Raw genomic sequence first — 8,421 nt, forward strand, 5'->3', positions numbered from 1 at the left:
CAAAAAAAAAGGTAACTGAATTTCACTCAGGAAAATGGACTGTGTTCCTTCTGCCAGAACTAAAGAACAGGTTAATATATCTTTGATTGAACAATTTTATAGCTTATAATAGTGTCTTTGAGAGAAGCCTGAGCAGCCAAGATGCTGCTCTGTCTAAATAGTTCCTATAATTTAGCTTGTGTTTTGACTGGAATCCCCTGAAGATGCCATGATAAGACACTTCAACCAGGTTGATTTCTTACAACTTTTTGGGCAAACATATAGTCCAGAGAACACTGAACCCTCTTTCTTGCCTAACAAGATTTCTGGCAGCAGTCTGATTGCTCTGAAGCTTCAGGGATAAGGCATTCTGTACATTTTATCAGCCTCTGTCTGCAGCTAAGCTAGACCAAGTAAGGCACATCTGCAGGGAGATCTATAAGGAGTGACTGGGATTTCCCTATTTAGCTCTGCAGTACAGGCTAAGGTAGGGGAAGACCCCTGAGAGTGGTACAGATGCAGAGCATGTATTGCAGGTGTTCTGAGGCTGCTGAGAAATGCGAGGTCACTGTGAAAGTGCCATACAGGGGGAGCAGAGTAATTTGCCAGTGGTGCCAAGTCTGTAACCTGAACTCTTGTAAGGGATATACCTATCCAGGCACTTTCCAACAGTGCTTCAATGGGAGCAATTGGAGCATCCCATTTTCCCCCAAGTTTAGAGGATGAGGCAAATGAAGAAGGGGCTGGCCTTGTTGAAATGTAACTGAACTTCAACATACTGCTCAAAGGGAGGAGAGAAGTAACCACAGGAAAAAAAGCAAGACTTGCATGTGTGAAGAATGTGAAGAATTATACAGGCCCTAAAACACTGACTTTGTAAAGCGCCATAATAAAGAATTGCCACTGACTCATCTGAAAGAGGTAACAGATTCATAGAACACATCGTCCTTCTACCAAATGCCTGAGGCTGACTATAAATCAAGCATGTTTTTTTCAGGATGGACAAAAATGGTTATCAGGATATATTACAGTGTAAGCTCAGCTGTCTCACACCTTGCAAACTTCTTGACTAGTACCTTCAGGGACTGATCTGAATAGAGTGGCCAGAACCATGACACTTGCAAAGTGCCCCAGTCCTGAAAAATTCAGGATCTAAAGACACTACAAAAGGCTAAAAAGCAAAGAATACCCAATTGCTGCCGTACCACAAAACCTAAAAAAAATCATAGACGTGACCTAAACCTAACCCTAAAGCTAATCATAGCCCTAACCATAACCCTAGACCCAAACCCTAACCTTAAACCTAGCCCCTAACCCTAACTATACCCTAACTGTAATACTTATACTTAACCCTAACAAAACCCCTAAACCTAAACCAAAATCCTAACCCTAACCCTTAACCATAAATAAAACCCTAACCCTTAACTGCAAATAAAACCCTAACACTAACCCTTAACTGTAAATAAAACCCTAACCAGAAACCAAAGCCCTAATGCTAACCCTAACCCTAACCCAAAACCTAACCCTAAAGATAACATAACACCTAACCATAAAACTAACCCTAATCCTAGACAAAACCCTAACCCTAATGCTAAAAAAGCCTAACCCTAAACCTAAACCCAAACCTAACCCTAACCCTAACCCAGCTGTAACCCTAACCCTAACAAAATCCTAACCCTAACCCAACCCTAAGCCTAAACCCAAACTTGACCCTAACCCCTAACCCACTAATACTTACACCCTAACCCTAACCCAACCCTTACCCAACCCTAACCCTAACTCTTCCTGCTGTCTGCACTTGCTGCTGTAATCAACACAGTTTTTCATGAGCACAATACACTGTAAATGATTTTAAATTCCCACATAATTTAAAATGGAATCCTTCCTAGTGATTCTTTCCAAAAAGCGAATTTCCAAGAAAGAATCCTAAACCCAGCAGTATTTCACGAGAAGCCCTGGATACTGAGTTGGAGAAAAGTTGGTTGACTACATGTCAAAAATCAGATAAAACTGAGACATAAAGGATGAAGGGTTTTTCCTATTTTCTTTTCTCCAGCTGTTACCAAACCCAACTGAAATTGACAAAATAAAACTTAAAAAACCCAATGAATAAACCAAGGAATTTGCTGACTTTATACTCTTTTTTGGGAGCTTTAAATACTGTGCCTAAATTTAATTGAATCTTGTTCAAAACAGGTGGAATCATTACTAAATTCAAATTAATGCTAGCATTTCAGAGTGGTGTACTTTGTGGGGTACCTAAAGCACCTCTCTCGACCTACAGTTACTGAAGTGAAAAATTTCAGATAAATATTGAATGGTAGAACTTGGGCTCAGCGTGGCTGCAACTGCACAGGCTTTTCACACCAAGTATGAACTAAATGGCATTTGTCTGTTAGCTGTGTTAGGCTTTAGCCATAACACCACAGCACCAAATTGCTTTATTTAACTTGCAGATGGGAAGAGCAATGAATGCATCAATGGTGCTCATCAATATCTTCAGTCAAGTTTTGAATTTTATGTTGTCTGCAATTATATGTTGTACAGAGGGATTTTACCAAAGTATATAAATACCTGAAGGGAGGATGCAAATAGGATGGAGCCAGGCTCTTTTTAGGGTACTCACTGACAGGACAAGAGACACACACTGAAACAGAGGAGGTTCCAGGTGAACATTAGGAAATACTTTTTCACTGTGATGGTGACTGAGCACTGACACAGGTTGCTTAAGGAGGGTTTGGAGTCTTCATCCTTGTAAATATGTAAAAGCCATCTGGACATGGTTTTGGGCAAGTGGGTCTTGAGCAGCAAAGTTTGATCAAATGACCTCCAGAGGTCTTCTCCAACCTTAGCCACTGTGAATCTGAGATGTTGACACATTCTGTGATACAGGAGATGATGTGTGTTCTGACAAGGAACCTAAATTTTTCATTGCTGACTTCTGCATTATTGTGATAATGCTGCAGAGAAAATTTGTGAAATGCTAACAGAAAGTGAATATCATAACTGTGGGGTATGCCCAGCCCCTGCCCTGGAGGGATGTCTGCTGAGGTAAGGAGACTGCTCAATCGGCCAGCAGGACTCCCTGGAAAGACAACCACTTCTGTGGTCACGGCGAGAAAAGACAGACCCACAATCCTTTAGGAGACCCTATGCAGATCCCTTGTAACCCATTGGCCTGTACCCCCTGGCACCCACCCCCCTGTATCCCTATAAAAGCTAGCCCTCTGCCCCTGCGAGACGGAGATGCTCGCCCGTAGCTTCCCTTTGCTGGAGTACGGATAATAAAGCTGCCTCGTGCGGAACCAGCTACTCGAGCCTCTCGTCTCTCTCTGGTCTGGTTTGGCCTGGAGGCTGCCCTGCAGAGCTGAGCTGGAATCACGAGCTGACAATCACTAAAGAGCTGACAGCCTCTGCAAGGGCCCTCCTGGCCAGCAGCTGAGGGAAGACACCGGGCCTCGGGAAGGCGATTCCTTTTGGGACCATCTCTCTGGACCGGTCACAGCTTCCTCGGTCAGAGCTACTGACCCCTCACCAGCTGTAACACACAACCAGTGATATTTTCTTGTTGTATGTACGGATACTACATTTAAACTCTTCTACCCAGCTCCCCCATTTTCAGTATGCTTTTAGTGCACGATCATTCTCCATTTGCAGCTAACTGGGACATAACAATTGCTATTTGTGGTACCTACAGAAATGAAAGGACTAAGGATTATAGGATATTACTGATAACAAGTTAAAGTTAGTTTTAGATTTTCAGAGCTTAAACTGCATACTTGTCTTAGCTCCACTACTTTAAGCAGTCTGAAAATTTAAAGGTATTTTATTAGTTTTCACTTTCATCACTAATTTGAAATACTATTAGGGAGTGGGACAGAAAAAAGCTTTGATTCTACAGCACAGATTGCCTGGGAAACAGTGGTGCACATAGCACATTTAAAAAAACACATACAGGCTCAGAAGAGGATGTTGTCTTAAATAAAGCACTGTTCTTGTAACCTGATGAGAGGGGAGGGGAAGCGGGGGAAGAAAAGGAAGGATGTGGTGGATATTGTATTCCTGGCTTGAATTTTAGCATTTGTTCTCCACTTCTGTTGTCCACCAGCTAACCCAAGGATGTGTTGGATTATTTTACATTTCCTCTTGGAAATTATTTCTCCATTGTTTATTGTAAGCTTCTTGTTCACAAGTGAAAATCTTTTATAATTTCCACTGTTTGGCATAGATGCCTGATCTCTGGTAGGCAGGCAGATCTTGGATCCTGTGGTAGCAGAACTAGTAAAACATGCTTTTTCTGTCTAATTCTAGAATGCATCCAGTTTCTAGGTTCAAGGATGAATTAACTTCTGTTTGTTCAACAGATAGGACAAAGTCAGAGCTAATGCCAGTTCTTTTCAAGTATATTTTGGACCGCTGCCCTTCTCTTAGATGTTGCTTCACATTTAAAGACCAGAAAAGCAAGCTGAAGTGAAAAATAAAATTAGTCTGACTAATACATACATGATCTTGAACTCGTTCCTTGTGCAAATGATTCAAATTATGCTCTAACAAAAAAGAAACATTTGATGTTATGGTTTCATGGAATTCAGGAGTAAAATGCATAGTTTATTTTGGCCCAATTCCTTTATGAAAGAAGTAAGTGGGGTACATTATTTTTATATATATAATTCAGTTTTGTTGTAATTAAACTTTTTTCTCTCCCTAGGTAATTTTCTGGATACCTAGGCAGACTTACCAGGTCTACAACTTGATTTGAGTAGCACCGTGCTGCCTGTTACAGAAATGGGATCGAGAGGGATTGTGACAGCTCTCTCACCCTAAGTTAAGGAAAGCTTTCCTTAACCAGGATTAGTTATACAGAGTAGAAGTAAAAAAATCTAAACTGGTTGCAGCATAAACACACTGGATATATATTTGCCTTAACAACAATAAGTTATGAAGACTATAGACAAGTTTCCCAAAAATGTTAAGCTTCTAAATCCAACTTTAGACTTCCAAGTAAGCTGTTTCTCAAAAGTGCTGAACCTGCAGCACTTCCCATTGAATGCTCAGGCTTGTAAATGCATGGCTGAGAGGCATGATACCAATATCAACAGGGAAAGGCGGTTGCTTTAAAAAAACTGGCACAGTATGCTTTTATAATATACAGCTACACTCCATAGTTTACACCACTGAAGTTGAAATAGGGGTTTTACTGACAGATTTATCTGATGTCCTATTGATGGAGGAAAGAGTATCTAAAACATGGAAAGTCAGTAGTCGCACATTTCTGTTAGCTGCTCTAAGAAGGTAACACTAAATGCCCTTCCTTATTTTTCCTGAATAAATTAAAAAAATCTGCAATTAAGGAACCGACTTAAAAGATGTAGCATCTTGTTAATGAAGATTATTTACTCTTGGTAGAGGAGATAAAGCATATCTTACTGAAACCATACAAGAACTAAATGAAAGGTTATACTGAGAAATTTGTACAGCAGATTTTAAAATGACCTCAAACAGCTTGGACATTGCACTACAGTACGCTTTTTAAACAGCTTCATTTTTAAACTTCACAAAGCTTTAATTAAAATGAAGCAGAAGAATTAAAAAACCCCAAGTTCTTCCAAGGCTGAGTTCGGCTTTCATGCAATGATTTAATGGGCACAGGCTGCCCTCTCGCGGTCACAGCAGAAATAACCACCGAGGTCATCTGCTCTAAGCTGAGCCGGAGCTGCGTCCACGGGTCCCGCCTTACAAAAAATTCCCCACGTTTCTGCCAGATAACAGTTGTTTGATAATGTAGTGTTAGTCTTCCCGTAATTTGGGGAAGGAGTTTCCTCTCCTTGTCTTTTGATTTAGACAATCGAAAACGAATGTCAGTGAATAAAAAATATCTGCACTTTTATGCTGCTACAATATTCCTGTTTCCAGAGCGTTCCAGTATCAAGAAATGAAAAGAAATACTGAGAACATAACAGGAGTGCCATGCATTGAGAAAACTACCATCTTTCTCATATACAGTTTTGAATGAAACTTTAAGTTGCATTCAATTACATTTTACTTTCTGAAGTCCTATTGTTAATATATAGAAAACTTAAGTAAATCATCATAGTAATACATATTGGTAAAGACTGTGAAACTTCACTACGGGCCTAAGGGGTTTCTTTTTCTTTCTACATTCCCTGGCAATATTGTTGAAAGGCATTAATGTTGCCACCTCTGAGAACAATTTGCTTCTGTAACCATTCCTGTGTTAATAAATTTTTTTCTGGTGTCATGTGCTTGCTTGGTAAATGCAAATATTACTCTAGGTATTTGGCTTGATGCCTTCACTGCTTTAGAAATTGTTTCGAGATTTGCTTTCTGATTAGCATAATTATGTTCATTTTTATTCTTGGTTTACTTGCCAAATACTCAAAGTTACTTCCTGCTTGTTCATACTTTGTAGGTGATAGGTTAGTCATAGGATGCTTGTTTTTCATGGCAAGATGGCAAAGATACATGACTAAAATAAGTAGTAGTATAATGCCTTGCAATTTTACCCCATCTTCTAGAATAAAAATACGCTGAAAAGGTTTGAACGTTTGATTTAAAGTACAGTTTCTTTCTTACAATAATAACAGCTTCGTAACACCACCAAGAGTAATTATCTCTTTGCAAACAAGCAATTAATAATGTTTTCCCCCTCTAGCACAATTACCTGATAACCGTAACAGACATTTGACTTTGTCCAGGGATGTACGAGCATCATATAATTAGAGCTATATTAGGAATTGATAGTTCCTGGTGTAATGCTTTGGATCATATGGTAACCAAACCTTAAAAGAGATGAGTTTAAAGAAAAAAAAAGTGTACAAAAGCTTTACTCTTGAGGAAGGAAAACACTCAATATACAGAAAGGTTCTTGCAGATGGAGATGGATATCAGGAAAAGAAGAAGCCTGAGTATAATTCTTGACAAGCCTGAAGTTCAAAACATCTTAGGAAAATTTGACATGGATAATGTGGTACAAAACCAGCACTGCAGAAACCCTTCTGTACAAGCTCTGCAAATGGAGCAATATTATTCATTCTGAAGGACTGTATTTCCATTCCTAATTGTGTTTAAAACAGATTTTTCTTTAGAATATCTGTCTGGGTCTGAAGCAGTATTAACTTTCCACTAGAAGATGCATCATCATCAGAAAAAAGAGAAAAGTGTTTTTCAAGTGAGAAGGCTCTTAGTTAGGAAGAGACAGAATCACCATAGTAAGAAACATAAACCAAGCATTTTTATATAGTTGATAGTTGTGGGCACAAATTGAATGCTTTCATTAATCTCAGATGACCCAAGCCATCTCTCCTTGAGAAGGCATTTATTGCCACTTTGGTAGTCAGCCAAGAGGCCAGGATGGCTTGGTGGCACTACAGCCTGTTCACTCAGTAACATGGAAGAGCCCAAATCTGGTGACTTGTAGACAGACTTAAAACTGCCACTCAAACCCTCTTTGGTGGATGACCTCTAGGTGTTGTGCACCAATGACAAGAGAGAGAGCAAAGTTTCTGTAAGAGCCAGCTAATGAAAGGACCATATTGAATGATAAAGCTGTAACATACATTCTGAATCTTGGTATTTCAGTACTCTAGCATTACTTTATTAGTATATACTGCCTGTGTATTGTAATACAATGTCATCGTAGAGGAAACTGTACAATTTCCTGTGTAGATGTAAATATTTGCTGGAACAAAGTCTTCCTGACAAAAACACCATTAAAGAATTCTCAAACAATTCAGTGTCAATAAGACAAGATTATACTTTTCTATAAAGAGTTGCTTTAAAGCAGTAATCTATCTTATAAATTTAAAGATTAATAAGTATGAAGTTAACTGGAAGAATAAATCCCATATATAGCTAATACATATTGACTCATTGCCACTGTGGGCAAGCATGCTGTGCAGGCACAGACAATCATTTACATCTTTGTGTAAGATATTTCTGCACATCTTTTTCATACCACAGACACAGTAAGGTGTGAGCTCAGTCATGTGCCAGATAAACTGTCAGCAAAACTTACTGAATGCACTAACTTAGTAGTTAAAATGATTAAACAGAGCATTCAGCTCAAGCTTTATAATCAAAGCACGTAAATACACACACAGACACAAGTCACTCAGTTTCCCATGCTACAAATTTTGAATCATGCAATAGCTGAAGTTTTCACAGCATATTTCCAAATGTGTGGGACATAAATTTTGGGGGCACATATGCTTTTATTTACCTCCCTCCCCCTTATATCATATGAGGAATTTTTACTACTGTTAGTAGCATTTTATACAGCAAATAACAGCAGAGTTATATGGTACTAAAAGTCTTATGCATAGCAATCTAACAGTAAAAAGACTGTGTGTTTTGCTATCTTCTAAAATTAGGTTTGCGATTTTTTAAACAAGAAGCCTAAGGAACAGAAATTCAGCGAGTGCT

Source organism: Coloeus monedula (genome assembly GCF_965178545.1).
Source record: "Coloeus monedula genome assembly, chromosome: 5".
NCBI lineage: Eukaryota > Metazoa > Chordata > Aves > Passeriformes > Corvidae > Coloeus > Coloeus monedula.